This window comes from Propithecus coquereli, unplaced genomic scaffold (assembly GCF_000956105.1).
Source record: "Propithecus coquereli isolate 6110/MARCELLA unplaced genomic scaffold, Pcoq_1.0 Scaffold68, whole genome shotgun sequence".
Classification (NCBI taxonomy): Eukaryota; Metazoa; Chordata; class Mammalia; order Primates; family Indriidae; genus Propithecus; species Propithecus coquereli.
In genome coordinates this window covers 7,972,797-7,986,075 of record NW_012152840.1, presented here as the reverse complement: position 1 = coordinate 7,986,075, position 13,279 = coordinate 7,972,797, and positions in this window count along the sequence as shown.

The window sequence follows — 13,279 nt, the reverse complement described above, 5'->3', positions numbered from 1 at the left end:
AGATCGTGGTAGAAGTAGTGCTATGCCTATTGCAGGCCTCAGTCTTAAGAAGGCCTAATGACTTCTGTTCTTGCACTCTTGGAAGGCTGCCACATAAGAAATTTGGTTGCCACTAAAGAGACCACATGGTGAATCCACATGAGGAGAGGCCCTGATATTACATAAGATGAGAGAGAGAGAGAGAGAGAGAGAGAGAGAGAGAGAGGAGAACAATAGGTGGCCCAGAACAACGCTGACCTCAGACCCACCGAATCTGTAGCCAACGGCAGCCACATGAATGTCAACACCAGCAGAAGAACTGCTCAGTTGAAGCCAAAACCAGATTTCAGAATTGTGAGAAAACTAAATGATTGTCATTTTTAAGCCACTAAATTTGGGGGTGGTTTGTTATGCAGCAATAGCTAACCAAGACAAAAGTTAGTACTTGGATGTAGGTTTCTGCTGTAACAAGAACATAAAACTTGTGGCTTTGGCTTTTGGGCTGGGTGCTGAGTGGAAGCTGGAGGAGGCTCAGGGGACTGTGAGTGGAGGCTGGAAGGGAAGTGAGGAGCTGGTATTGGAGTCTGGAGAAAAGACGATCCGTGTTATGTAGTGGTTGAAAGTTTGGTAACATATTGCCTGTGGAAGATAGAAAATGTGTCTAAAGAATTTGGGGATCTGACTAAGAGACTATTTCCAGACGGAATGTTGAAAGTGCCAACTGGCTTCTTTTAGCTGTATATGATAAGGCACAAATAGAGAAGGATCAAAAATAAAAGTGTCAACACAGGAAAACTTTCCAATGCAGGACTTACTGAGTTGGAAAATAAAACTCTTTCTCACTGCAGCTTTTCCAATCTGGAAAAAGTTCCCAGATAGTCTTGGGGAAAAGATCAAATCCAGCAAAATGGGATATCTGGCTCACGATCAAGTCAAGGGTGTGTGTATAAGACTCTTAACAATACCCCAGAAAGAGTCATGGTAGAGCCTCTTAGAAACTCACAGCAAGGCCAATGTGCTTCTAAGGCATCTCCCCATAGTACTCTGACAGCCCAAAATGTGGAGGGGCCTGTCACAAAGAGATTTGTGAGTATAGCTCTTGTCTAATAGACTGAAACTTAATAAGGTTTATAGGGATCCTACATAGGATTGTAGGATTGAAAAGAACTGTATTGACAAAAACACAAAGAGTTGGGCTAAAAGGGACAGACAGTTCAAAATGAAGAGGCCCTTAGACTCTCCTTCTAAGGCAGGAAACAGGATGAGAAAGCTATTCAGCTATGGGCACAGGCCATTTCTTATGGAAACAGAATGAATACTCAGAAGACAGTGCCAAGAACCATGGAGAAGCACTCCCAGGGAGCGTAGTTGTCCCTGGATGGATTTCAGAATTGCTATGGACCAGCAACTACTGCATGCGTTCCATTCACCTCCTTTTTGATGGGAGTGTCTATTATGATTATCTTTTGCCTTCTCACTGGTATATATGGAGAAGCGATTTGTCTCTTCGGTTTAGTTCTAGGTCTTCAATTCCAGAGGAAACACACCGAAGGAGCCCCAGCTACACCTGGACCTGATTTAGATGATAAGATCTTGGGCCTTGAGCCTGAGGCTGCTGCTGTAATAGGTTAAGACTCTGAGGGGTGTTGGGAGAGGCTGAGAGTATTTTGCATGTGGAAGGGCTATGAGCCTTGAGAAAATGGATAGCAAACAACTGCAGTTTGTTTTATTGGTGACCCCAATAGACAATGCCTCTTGGTGTTCACATCCTGCATAATCCCCTTCCGTGAATCTGGTCTGGGCTCATGACTTGCTTTAACTAATCGAATGTAGCAGAAGTGGCACTGTGTCAGTTCTGGGCCTGCAGAAGTACTGGTGGCTTCTGCTTTAGTGCTGTTGGGTGCCCTGAGCTGCCACATAAAAAAATCTAACTATGCTGCTAGTGACACTATATGAAGAGGCCTGAGAAAAGTCACGCCATCCCAGCGTCTCAGCTGAGCCTAGCCCCTAGCTAACCCACCCTGAGTTCAGTCAACTAGTGACCACCACCAAGATGAGCAGAAGCTTTGTCCAGTTAAGCCCAGTCTGGGTCCCAGATAGTGAGCAAATACAAAGGTTGTTTTAAGCTATTAAATTTTGGGATGGTTTTTTACATAGCAAGAGATAAATAAAATAGGCCCAACTAAAACAGTTGATCCATGAGCATATAACTAAAATAGTTATAACAATACCTCATAAGAATAAGAATGAAATTTTTTTATGGAAAACAAACCTTTGGTTTGACTGAAGTTAATTGACTAAATTAACTCAACCACAATCTGAGCCTAAATCACGATAAAAAAGACGGAGTCAGCAGAGTAAATGGAGCAGGCTCAAAGTGCTGGCTATATTTAGCATCTGCTTGGGATTTGGTGTGGGATGTGAGTGAGTTTTAAAATCAGGAAAAGGAAAAAAGCCGTCAAGTCATAGTAGAGCTTAGAGATTTGTTTATGCCTTTTAATGCCAAAAACGTGAGATTGCTTCCCTTCTTTGAGGAAGAAAAGTATAATTTATAATTTTGCACAGCTGAGAAGACATGTTTCTGCAATCCCTCCAAATTTCACTCCCTGCCTTCCAGCCATATAAAGAATCATCGCAGCTCTGCAAATGAGCCAGGGTCTCTCACTTCTCTCTGCTTTGTGCATGTTACTCTTTCTGTTTGTGTTCCCTTTCCCCATCCATCCATTAACCTCTAAACTCCACCCATTTTGCCCACCTGGAAAATGTGTAGGTGAAGCTTCCACTTGGGGAAGACCTTTCTGACAACTGTCCCTCTATGTGCCCAAGCTGGCTGATCACCCCTATTTTGTTTTCATCTCCATTAGTTGGCTATACAATTATTAGAGTGGTTTGTTTGCTTGTCTTTTGCTCCTCCTAGACCATGAATTTCTGCTGGAGACAGGGAGAAATCCTACTGAGAGAACACATATGTGGCATTTATTGCATGATTGTAATGTGGGCTAACATCAGTGGTTTTCAAAGTTTTGGTTGCATCAAGGGTGCTTATCAAAAATGCATATTTTAACTGCCAACCCCAGATAGTCTTATTCATTTGGGGCTTGGAGATCTGCATTTTAACACACACCTAGGTCACTCTGATACAATTGGTCAGGCAACTCCATCGTATAAAATACGGGCCTGGGTTCCTCATCTCTCCTCTTGGCTCTTGCGGGCTGACTCTGGGCTATTTCCACACAGTAAAGGGAGAAAACTAGGGAAGATAATTAAGTGAAACTCAAATCAGGAGAACATACTTTTTAAGGTTCTGTCCTGGAAGTCAAAAGTACAGACTAAACTCATAATTATTCATAAATGTTATTTCTTCCCGTTTTCCCTGACTTCCCTTCCCACTGACAGTCAAGAGTTGGCCGTATTTCATGTTCTGCTGGTTGATTCTCTCTCAAGGCACTCTTTGAATAGCCCTTCAAAGCTAGAGAAATTCATGCATTTGGAAATTAAATTGTGATGAGCTTATCTGTCAGCTGCATGATGTTTCCTCAGTCATTCTGTTCTAGGTGATAAATCCATAATTACTGAAGACAAGAGCTGTTCATTATATGCGTTCATATAGCCCAGTCCGAAAGCCCAGACTGAGTTGGCATTAATAACATCAACTACCGTTTATTTACTTCTTACTTTTTGGCTCAATGTTTTACATCCATTTTGTCCTTTAATTTTCATCAACACCTCATCTGAAATAGGTTACAGATGAGGAAAGCGGGCCTCAGAGAAATTTAAATCACTTGTCCAAGGGGCAGAGCTAGGACTAGAACATGTGTCTATTTGACCCTAGCACCTAGAATTCCATGCTATGCTGCAGTCCAGCTCCTTAGAGCCCGCCTGTGGCCCATGGCTAGATGGTATCAGAGTGGAACTTAGCACCAGGGCTCCCAACCCATGGTGTAATCCTCTTTTCATGACCTCACACATGGGGAAAAGGAAAGCTGAGAACATTAATGACTAATTCTGGTTAAAAGAAAAAAAGAGAAAGGGAGAGACCTCTGATTTTCCTTTATTTATTCAGATAATTTGGGAAATTCTTGATTATCAAATGGCTAAATTAGGATGTTATATGTGGCCTTGGAATAGATTATGTGGGCCCTGCCCTGTTTCCACCAACGGCTATTCCCCTAACTTTGTGGAAAATGCTAAGAGAGTTACAAATTCTTCTAGGTCCATTTTGAAGATTTGCAAAACCTCTGAAAGCCTTGTTAGACCCCTTCAGCCACAGTGGAGGCTTTTAACGGAGAACTTAAAGGATGATAACTAGGCCATGGATGGTATTTTAGTCTGAGAACAGGCTGGTTTTACGGAAGTCCAGCTTCCCTGCAGTGTTTGTGAATATTAACATGTAAACCAGAGGCAGAAAGTGGCATAGACAATGCCCTGAGCAGCTAAGACTGAGGCTTGATGTGGCAGAAAGGACCTAGGTCGGCAGCAGGGACCTGAATTTACTCTCAGCTCTGCCTGGGACTTGTGAGATCTTGCGCCAAGCTCTCAACCCGTGTGGGCCTGTTTTTTTGTTTCTGATTATATTAATACTACCTATCCTGTTGGTGGAGGTGAGAAATGGATAAGAATATCTGTGAAAGAACTTATCATAGGGAAGCAGTTCTGAAGTTGAGATTCATCTGCCATCTCTGCTGGCTGTTTGTGGTTGTCCAACAAAATGTCACAGCTGATGTGATTAAGTGCAACGTCCTTTTCTTAGCAGGAATGCAACCAGCACTTTGTGGAATTGTACTGCTGAATATTTATGATAACTGAGAACCTCAAAGATGAGTCCAAACCTCACAGATGTCACCCTTACTCCTTGTGTTCTGGCTATTTAAGAGCTAACCCATTACGCCAGTTCGAGATCACTGTTGCTTAAAGTATGGGGTGCGTTTCACTGTGATACGTGGGATGATTTGGGATGTCACATAGCAAAAATTTTTATATGTAATTAGATATTTACTGTGCATTTAAAAAAAGTGAGTAAAAAATTGACTCAAAAATGTATCAAGCAAATAATAATACAGGTGTTATAAGAATATGACAAAAATCATGCAAGTAGTACATGAATGACTACAGCTTATGATATACTCCTAGAATATGAGCCTTTAACTTCTGAAGCAAAACTTGTGGGGCCAGTAAGTTTCATAATTCAGAATATCCCGTGCACTACTTGACACCCCTAGAGGTAACTGGGACAGCACTCTCAACTCAAACACGCTGTTTCTCACGGTAAAACATATGAATACTCAACATAAGTGGGATAAAATCTATAAAGAGACTCACATGAATTCAGGCCAAGTTTTGCAACAAATGAGTTACCAAAATATATTGTTTTTCAGATGTTTTTGCATTTTGGAATTGTAGATAAGAGATTTTTAATTTGTAGTAAAATAGACCAAGAGGAAAAAGAAGTGAATTCAAGAATCTTAGACCTGAGCCATACTTTATATTTACAAACCACTTTCCCTCTCTTTATCTTATTGTGAGGTAGGCACTCCATATTACAGGTGAGGAATCTGAGGCTCAGAGAGGCTAAGTGACTTAGCCAAGATCGCACAGCCGGTTACCAACAGGGCCAGGATTAGGATCCAGGATTAGAATCCAGGTCCTCTGCCTCCAGATTCTTGGATCTTTCCACACTGTAAATCCACATATCATATTATAAGCCCTGAAGGGTCAAGGTTGCAGAGGCTGAATTCTTGAACGTGTTCTCTGAATATAGAAATGCTTCCCTCCAGAAAAGCGTCTTACCAGGCTCCGTCATTTCCACTGAGATGGCTCTGGAGGGGAAGGATGAGAGTGGAAGACACAACATGACCTTGCAATGTTGAGCTACAGATGTATTCAAGGTGCTTGAATCAATCTCTTCAGAGTGTGCATAAAACCCAGCCAAAATTTTTATTATAGTCCAGTGATATTTCAGAGGAACCATTGCCTGCTACTTCCAGAAATTCTAATAATAGTAGACATTTATTGAGCACTTGCTATATGCCAGATACTTCTTCCCATAACAATTTGAAGTGTTATTACCATTCTCCTTCCCTAGATAAAGAAACAGGGGTATAGAGACATGGCCAAGTTCACATTGCTGGTAAGTGACAACGCAGGGTTGGGCCAGGTTTGATTCTGTCCGAGGATCACACTCTTACCTGGTACCCTGCACAGAGCCATGGTAGAGCCCTGGATTTCTGATCGACCCACTGCTTTTTCCCCTGACACCAGGCTGTTGATGAACAGGTACAGTCAGTCCCCACATTTTGCACGCCTCCTGTCCCAGAAATGTAAGTGCAAGTCGATTCAGCCACCTAAGTTTGATGGTGCAGCTCCCAGCAGGAAGGGGTTATGAGGGGGCTGGCTATATTCAGGAAACCACAGTGGATGCATGTGGTTGGAATGCAAAATGAGAGTGGGTTTGGGGGAAGAACTGGGGGCCAGGGTCAAATCAGAAAGAGCCTTGTTCTCACTAAGAAGAATTCGATTGTCTTCTTTAGGCAATGGAGAATCACTGATCGATTTTGAATAGGGGAATGGCGTGCTTATATTTCCAGATGTGATGTCATTATTTGGCTTGGAAATCAAGAGCTGCTTGCTGGAGGGGGTATCAGTTAACCTAGGACTGAACGGATGAGTAGGATGTCACCAACACGGTACCGGCGCAGGTGTGTTCAGGATTCACAATTATATGAATCAGAACAAACTACTTTCCTGTATTGAGCACCTCCCGTGTGTGCTGGCACATGTACGTCTATTATCTCTTTTAATTGTGGCAGAAGCCCTGCCGGGAAAGTTATAGCTCCTGAGATGTAGAGGTGGGATTCAGCCCCATTCCTGTTGGACCTCCAAAGCCCATTCTCTTTCCACCCTCAAGTTGCCTCTTCCTGTGGAGTCCAGTCTGGGCTCAGAGCGCAGAAGGAGCTGGGAGAGCAGTGAAGGCTTGGGCAGACGTAAAAGTTGGAACGAGATTTTAAAGAACCTTGAGAGCTCAGTGGCTGCTCAAACTCAGTCCCTCCAGCACCACTACTGCTTTCAGTAGTAGGGGCTGCAGAAATCAAAGTGAGATTGTGGAGTGGAGAGAGGTGCTTTCCCACGGAACCCTGAATCCCAGGGTTAGCTCCCCTAGCTTGGTCACTGCTCCTGAGCCTTTGCTCTTCTCGCTTCAGTTTTCTGAGACCATGTGCTCCAAATCAGAAGTCATGAGAAAGAATTCTGGGAGCCGGCCACACTGAGCTAGGACTGCTAAGAAGGCAACTTCGAGGACCTGCAGAAATTTCAGACAGTTAGCCACCATGTGGTGAATGAGGTAGGATCCTGGGCTAGGCCTGTGGGGGACACGACCACCCATAACACAGCCCCTGCCACTCCTAAGTATCTCACAGATGGGCCTTCCTGGAGTGCAGGTGCTGACTGTCCCCCACTAATGGGCCCAGTTAGGGGGCAGCATGGAGTGGCGAGCACTAAAGCATTAATGGAGGGTAGGAGTGGTGGCTCATGCCTGTAATCCCAGCACTTTGGGAGGCCAAAGTGGGAGGATCGCTTGAGGCCAGAAGTTCAACACCAGCCTGGGCAACATAGCAAGACCCCATCTCTATAAATTATAGAGAAATTAGCTGGGTGTGGTGGCATGCAGCTGTAGTCCCAGATGCTCTGGAGACTGGGGCAGGAGGGTCACTTGAGCCCAGGAGTTTGAGGTCGCAGTGACCTATGATGCCACTGCACTGTAGCCCAGGCAACAGAGCAAGACCCTGTCTCCAAAAAAGAAAAAGCGTTAATGGCAACCCATTGATAGTTGAGTCCTCCACACCAGGAACACCAAAAATTAACCTTGGGGGTGGGTGGGGTGGTTAGAGCCCAATGTCCTGAGGGATATTTATATTAGTAGGAGCCAAACCTGCCTCCCTAGACCCTCCGGCATCATATCAATTACAATGAGACTGGGCGAGGAGGAGAGATGAACACCCAGAGAACTCGGGGTAACTTGAGTGTGGGTTTCCTTGGCCCAGCCTCACACCCGGTGTGACCTGGATAAAAGCAACCACGGGACTTAAAAAACAAACAAACAGATATTGTCAAAATCCAAAGGATATTACTTGTGTTTTAGAAAAAAGACAACGGCCCTTTGCGTATGTGTCGTGCTCACTTCCGTACAATGGCCAAGGCCTCTCAGTGGTCAGTGCACCCTTGGCCCTGTTTGCTCTGCTTAACGATTTCTTTCTTCAGAGTCTTTCTGCCTTGAGCACCTCGGTGCAACACCTCCTGGCCCAACTCCTGGGCTCTCTCCTTTTCTGTTTTTCCAAAGGCTCTAGAATCTTGCCCCTTAGACGTTACCTTTCCCCACTCTGGCCCCACTGGTCAAGAGATTTCTCTTTGCTGCCTCTAAAGACAAGCAGATGGACTCCTCTTGTTTGAAGATTTTTTATTCTTAACTAATCACAGTGGGAACACAGTCAGCAGAGAGACAAAAATAACAAGTACAGGGAGGTTATAAGTTTTTGAAATCTTATGTAATCCATGCTGCCAAATGCCCTTTTCTGTGGGTGTTGACAGTGTGGCCAAACAGAAAGTGTTAGAGGGATCTGGGTCCAAATCCTGGTCTAGCCCCTTACTAGCTGTGTGATCTTGAGCTGATCAACTACTTAACCCTGCCAGACTCAGTCTTTCCTTTGGAGAATGGGAGTAATAATACTACTTACCCCCTGTGTTGTTCTGAAGATCAGATGAGATTACACACACCCAGTGGCTAGTCCAGTACCCAACAGGTGCCAGGTGCCCCACAAATAGCTTTGTCTTTGCTGAGACAGTATTGGAAAGACCCTTGGACACCAGCTCTTTACCTTGTTCCTAAAGGTAAGGGTCATCTCTTGTCCACGCTGACCACTTTCGAGCTTGGAGGCTGCAGATGGAATATGCAGAACCACAGGCACCAACCAACGTGTCTCCATTTATGGTGACAGATTTGCAGTTTCAAGGATGCAGGAGGGGTTGGCGCCCTCCTCACTGGACCCTGGATGCATACGGGTAGTGTTCCCTGAGAGGAATGCCTTGCAATTGTCCTTTCTCACTGAAAAGTGTTCTGTTTTCCTTTTACATTCTCTCTTCCATCTCAGGGTAGTGAACATAAGGCCTAATCATTGCTTCCCAGGGCAGGAGGCAAAGATACCCAACCATGTTCACCGTCTTAGAAGATGCTTTATGTCAAAGCTGAATTTATGGTGGATTCTCAACCATTTCTGCTACTCTGAGTTAGAGGTTTTCTTAGAGAGTAAATCACTGTCCGCATTAGCATGGGCACTGGTAGTCCAGCAGGGGCCAGCCTGCCGTCTCTGGGGATTCTCATCTGTGGTGTCGCTGCCACTCCAGGTCTCCCTCACAGGCAGCTGCCACACTTTGAGTCCCATTCAGGGCTTGGGATTGGGTTAGGGTTTGAGTCCCCCCATCGAAGTTCTCTTGGGGACGTCTGCATCTGCCCCCTTTTCCCTATGACAGTGTTATTGGATTTGTAGAGTGTCTCAGTCCATTCAGGCTGCTATAACAACATACCTTAGACTGGGTAATTTATAAACAACAGAAATTTATTGCTTACAGTTCTGGCAGCTGGGAAGTCTGAGGTCAAGGTGCCAGCAGACTTGGCGTGTGGTGAGTGAGGGCTAGTTTCCCATAGATGGCGTCCTCTGTGTCCTCACATGGTGGAAGAGATGAACAAGCTCCCTCAGGCCTCTTTTATAAGAGCACTAATCCCATTTATGATGGTCGAGCTCTCATGACCTAATCACCTCCCAAAGATCTCATCTCCTAATATCACTACACTGGGGATTGGGACTCAGTGTACGAATTTGGTGGGGGGAGACACACACATTTAGATCATAACACAGAGATACTGAACATGCTTCATTACCTCTGAGAAAAGCAAACCAACACTCACCGACACCTATCATGCCAGGCAGCAGTGTGGGGATGTTACAGGCATTGTCTTGTGCTCTCTCTCTCTCAAGAGCTCTTTAAAAGCAGAAAAGAAAGATAGAAATGTGAAACCCCATACAGGGAGGTTAGCAGCCAATTGAGCAACTTCCTGTGGATGAGAACCAAAGGGTCTGGGACCACAGGCAATTGTACTCAAGGCACGTAGGTGTGCTCCCAAGGGGACGAAGCCGGCATCTTTGGGATCTATTCACTTGTAGTGTATGGTTTGGGGAAAGATCATGAGAGTCAAAAGTGAGAGTCAGGCTGGAGAACAGATAAAAGAAAGCCCTTGAAGAGCCAGGAGCAGGCCGAGCCTTTCAAATGCTGTCCTGTAGAGTGTCCGCTGCCCCATGGATGTCACTGTTCCTGCTCCTGGGTTGGCGTATCCCGTTATGCATCAACCTACAAACACCCCAACTTGGCATCCCCACTCCTTAAGCGAGCTCCTGTTGTAAGTTGATGTCTAGGTATTCGGTGTACAGGGAAAGACAGTTCGGAGGTGCTCAAGTTAAGCAATTAGACCCGGTTGACAGTTCTACTTCTCTTCTCACGCTAGCAAATAGGCCTCACGACTTCTGGATCAGTCTCTAACAGGTGGTGCATGCCCTGGAGGCCCTGAGGCGGATGCCTTCCTCTGACGCCCCACCCTCCGTGGGATGTCCTTGCACTGGCTCATCAGCGGAAGCTCTAAGGAACAAGACAACCACTGTTCCTAAATCAATAAGTGAATTTGGATGCACTTAGTGGTTCCTGATGAAAAACAGTGATCGGAGGAGAACAAGTCACTAAGTGAAAAAAATTAAAAGGTTAAAGTTATTACAAGTAATGCTCAAACATGTGGACGGAAGGAGGAATGTCGAAATCTCAGGTAGCACCTACTCTCTTCCCTCCCAGAGATGGCTGAGTACATTGGGCCATTTTATCTCTACTGTGCAGTTAACCAGAGTGGACACAATGTGATTCAGAGAGCTGCAATATTTATCTACTATCCACCAGAGTTTTTTTCTTTCTTGTTGACTTTTTCTGTTTTTCTCTGTGAAGGAAAACACTTCACGTAGAAATGCCAGTGAATCGATAATATCTATCGGGGAGTTTTAGCTGCTCAGCCCGAAGCTGGGAGAGGGATGAATGGCATTAGACATGTTTCTGCCAGGGGCACTTTGTACAGCTGGGCAGATTATGCACTGCACAACCCTAGAGTGTGCTGTTCGCACTGTAGTCCACGCAATTGTCCCCTTCCCCCCAGGTTGGTCAGTGCAATATGTGGCATATGGAAGGCTCTGGCACATCCGGGGAGCCTCTCACATACTTTGGGTGTGAAGGTTACAGTTTCATGTGAAGCTCCCCACAGTGCCTCAGATGAGAGACATTTTGCTAAGTGTAGGAGCTGGGACTGGACACCACGAGTTCCTTTTGTGGTTGGTTTGGTGTGTACTCGGAAGAGGAGACTTCCAGTGAGGTGACCAGAAATGAACGTGTGGGATCCCTGCCGTGGGAAGAGGCTGGAATATGAATAAGCAGAAACTGCTCCGGCCTCACCTTTGGGAGCCGTGGTGTCTCTTCAGGGAGAATGATGGACCAGAAGCAAAGCATGCTGTCAAGGGCTGTGGCTCTTCCCTCCCTGCCACCACTGAGTGACACCTTAAATGTAATTGCCTGGAGACAGAATCTCCCCAAACCTCCATAAAGTGAATAGCATGGCTTATCTCAGCTCATGAGCTGATGCCATAGATGAGTCCGGATGTTGGGAAAAACAAGTAGACGTAGCTGCAGCTGCTGGAATGGGACAAGTAGACTATCTAGGCTTGGGCTGCCATAACAGAGAAACACAGGCTGGGTGGTTTAAACAGCAGAACTTTATTTTCTTACATTTCTAGAGTCTAGCAGTCCAAGATCAAGGTGTTGGCAGGTTTGGTTTCTCTGAGGCCTCTCTCCTTGGCTTCTCTCCATGTCCTCGTGTGGTCTTCCCTCTGGGCACATGCATCCCTGGTGTCCCTCTGTGTGTCCAAATTTTCTCTTCTCCTAAGGACATCACTCAGACTGGATTAGGGCCCACCCTAATGGCCTCATTTAACTTCATCGCCTTGTTAAAGGTCCTATCTCCAAATACTGTCACATTCTGAGGTACTGAGGGCTTCAACACATGAATTAGGGGTGGGTGGGGCACGATTCAGCCCCTAACATGGACCACCAGAGCAATGTAGGGGAAACAGGGCATGTGCTCTCAGGGAGGTGTGAATGGCCGCCGGAAGGTGGACTGCAACATGCCAGACGGAAATCTAATGAGACATGCAACAGAGGCTCTCCAAGAAATGCAACACCCAGTCCTCCAGTCTGGAGCCCGTGTCTAAGTCAAACCTATCTGGAGGAGTGTGGTAAGACAGCAGCCTGAGGAATTTGCAAATATCATAGCAAACCAGAAGAAGATGTCTACCTTGGGGCCATCAGACCAGGCTGAACAAATGGAAAAGGGCAGCATCCATACTGAAATTAAGAGGCTGCTGGCCCCGGAAGGCTGCTGTTCTAAGATAGCAGCAGCCCCAGAGGCCGCACACATGGTAGTATATGAATACAAGTGTTGTACCATCTCTAGGGGTGCAGAAAGTTAAATTGAGGTGACGTATGTTTAACCAGTGATACATGTTTAAACAAAGTTTGTTGTATTCATCCTCCTTCTATAAAGCTTCTTCTTGTCTGTGTAAAAGCAACAATAGTATTGAATAATTATTACGTTGATTTATTAAGTAAGTGGAACTATGCTAGGAGTTTATCTACCACGTGATACCTTCTCCAATCTGTGCAACCCATTGAGTTGGGTTTTAATTGAGATCCAGGACTCAAAGGCAAACTGAAAGTAAGTGTCAGCTCCAGGATTTGGAGGTGGCCTGGCCAACTCCATGGCCTGTGCGTATAACCACTGGGCTGTGCTCTAGGCAGGAAGGTCTAGGAAGCAGGGCCTGGGGATGGAACCTCAGCTTCACCAGTAGCCAGGAAGCCCATCCCTTCCTCTGGCTGTTCTCCTCTGTGTTAGAGAAGGGAACCCGGTGCAGATGGATCCCAGGGAAGCTGTATATAGAGCTCAAACTCACTAAGCAAGGATTGTGTATGAAGCAGTTTAAGGGTACCCTCCGCCTGTGGGCAGTGTCAGGTGGTAGTGGTGGTGAGAGGGAGGACTAATTCGTGCCTCTTCTCTGATTCTATATTCAATTTCCTTGGTCAGAGAAATTGGATTACTCAAGAGGTTGAGAAAGGGAACATTGGTTATAAAGTTCAAGGAGATGAATTACACTTGGATGTTCGATCTTTT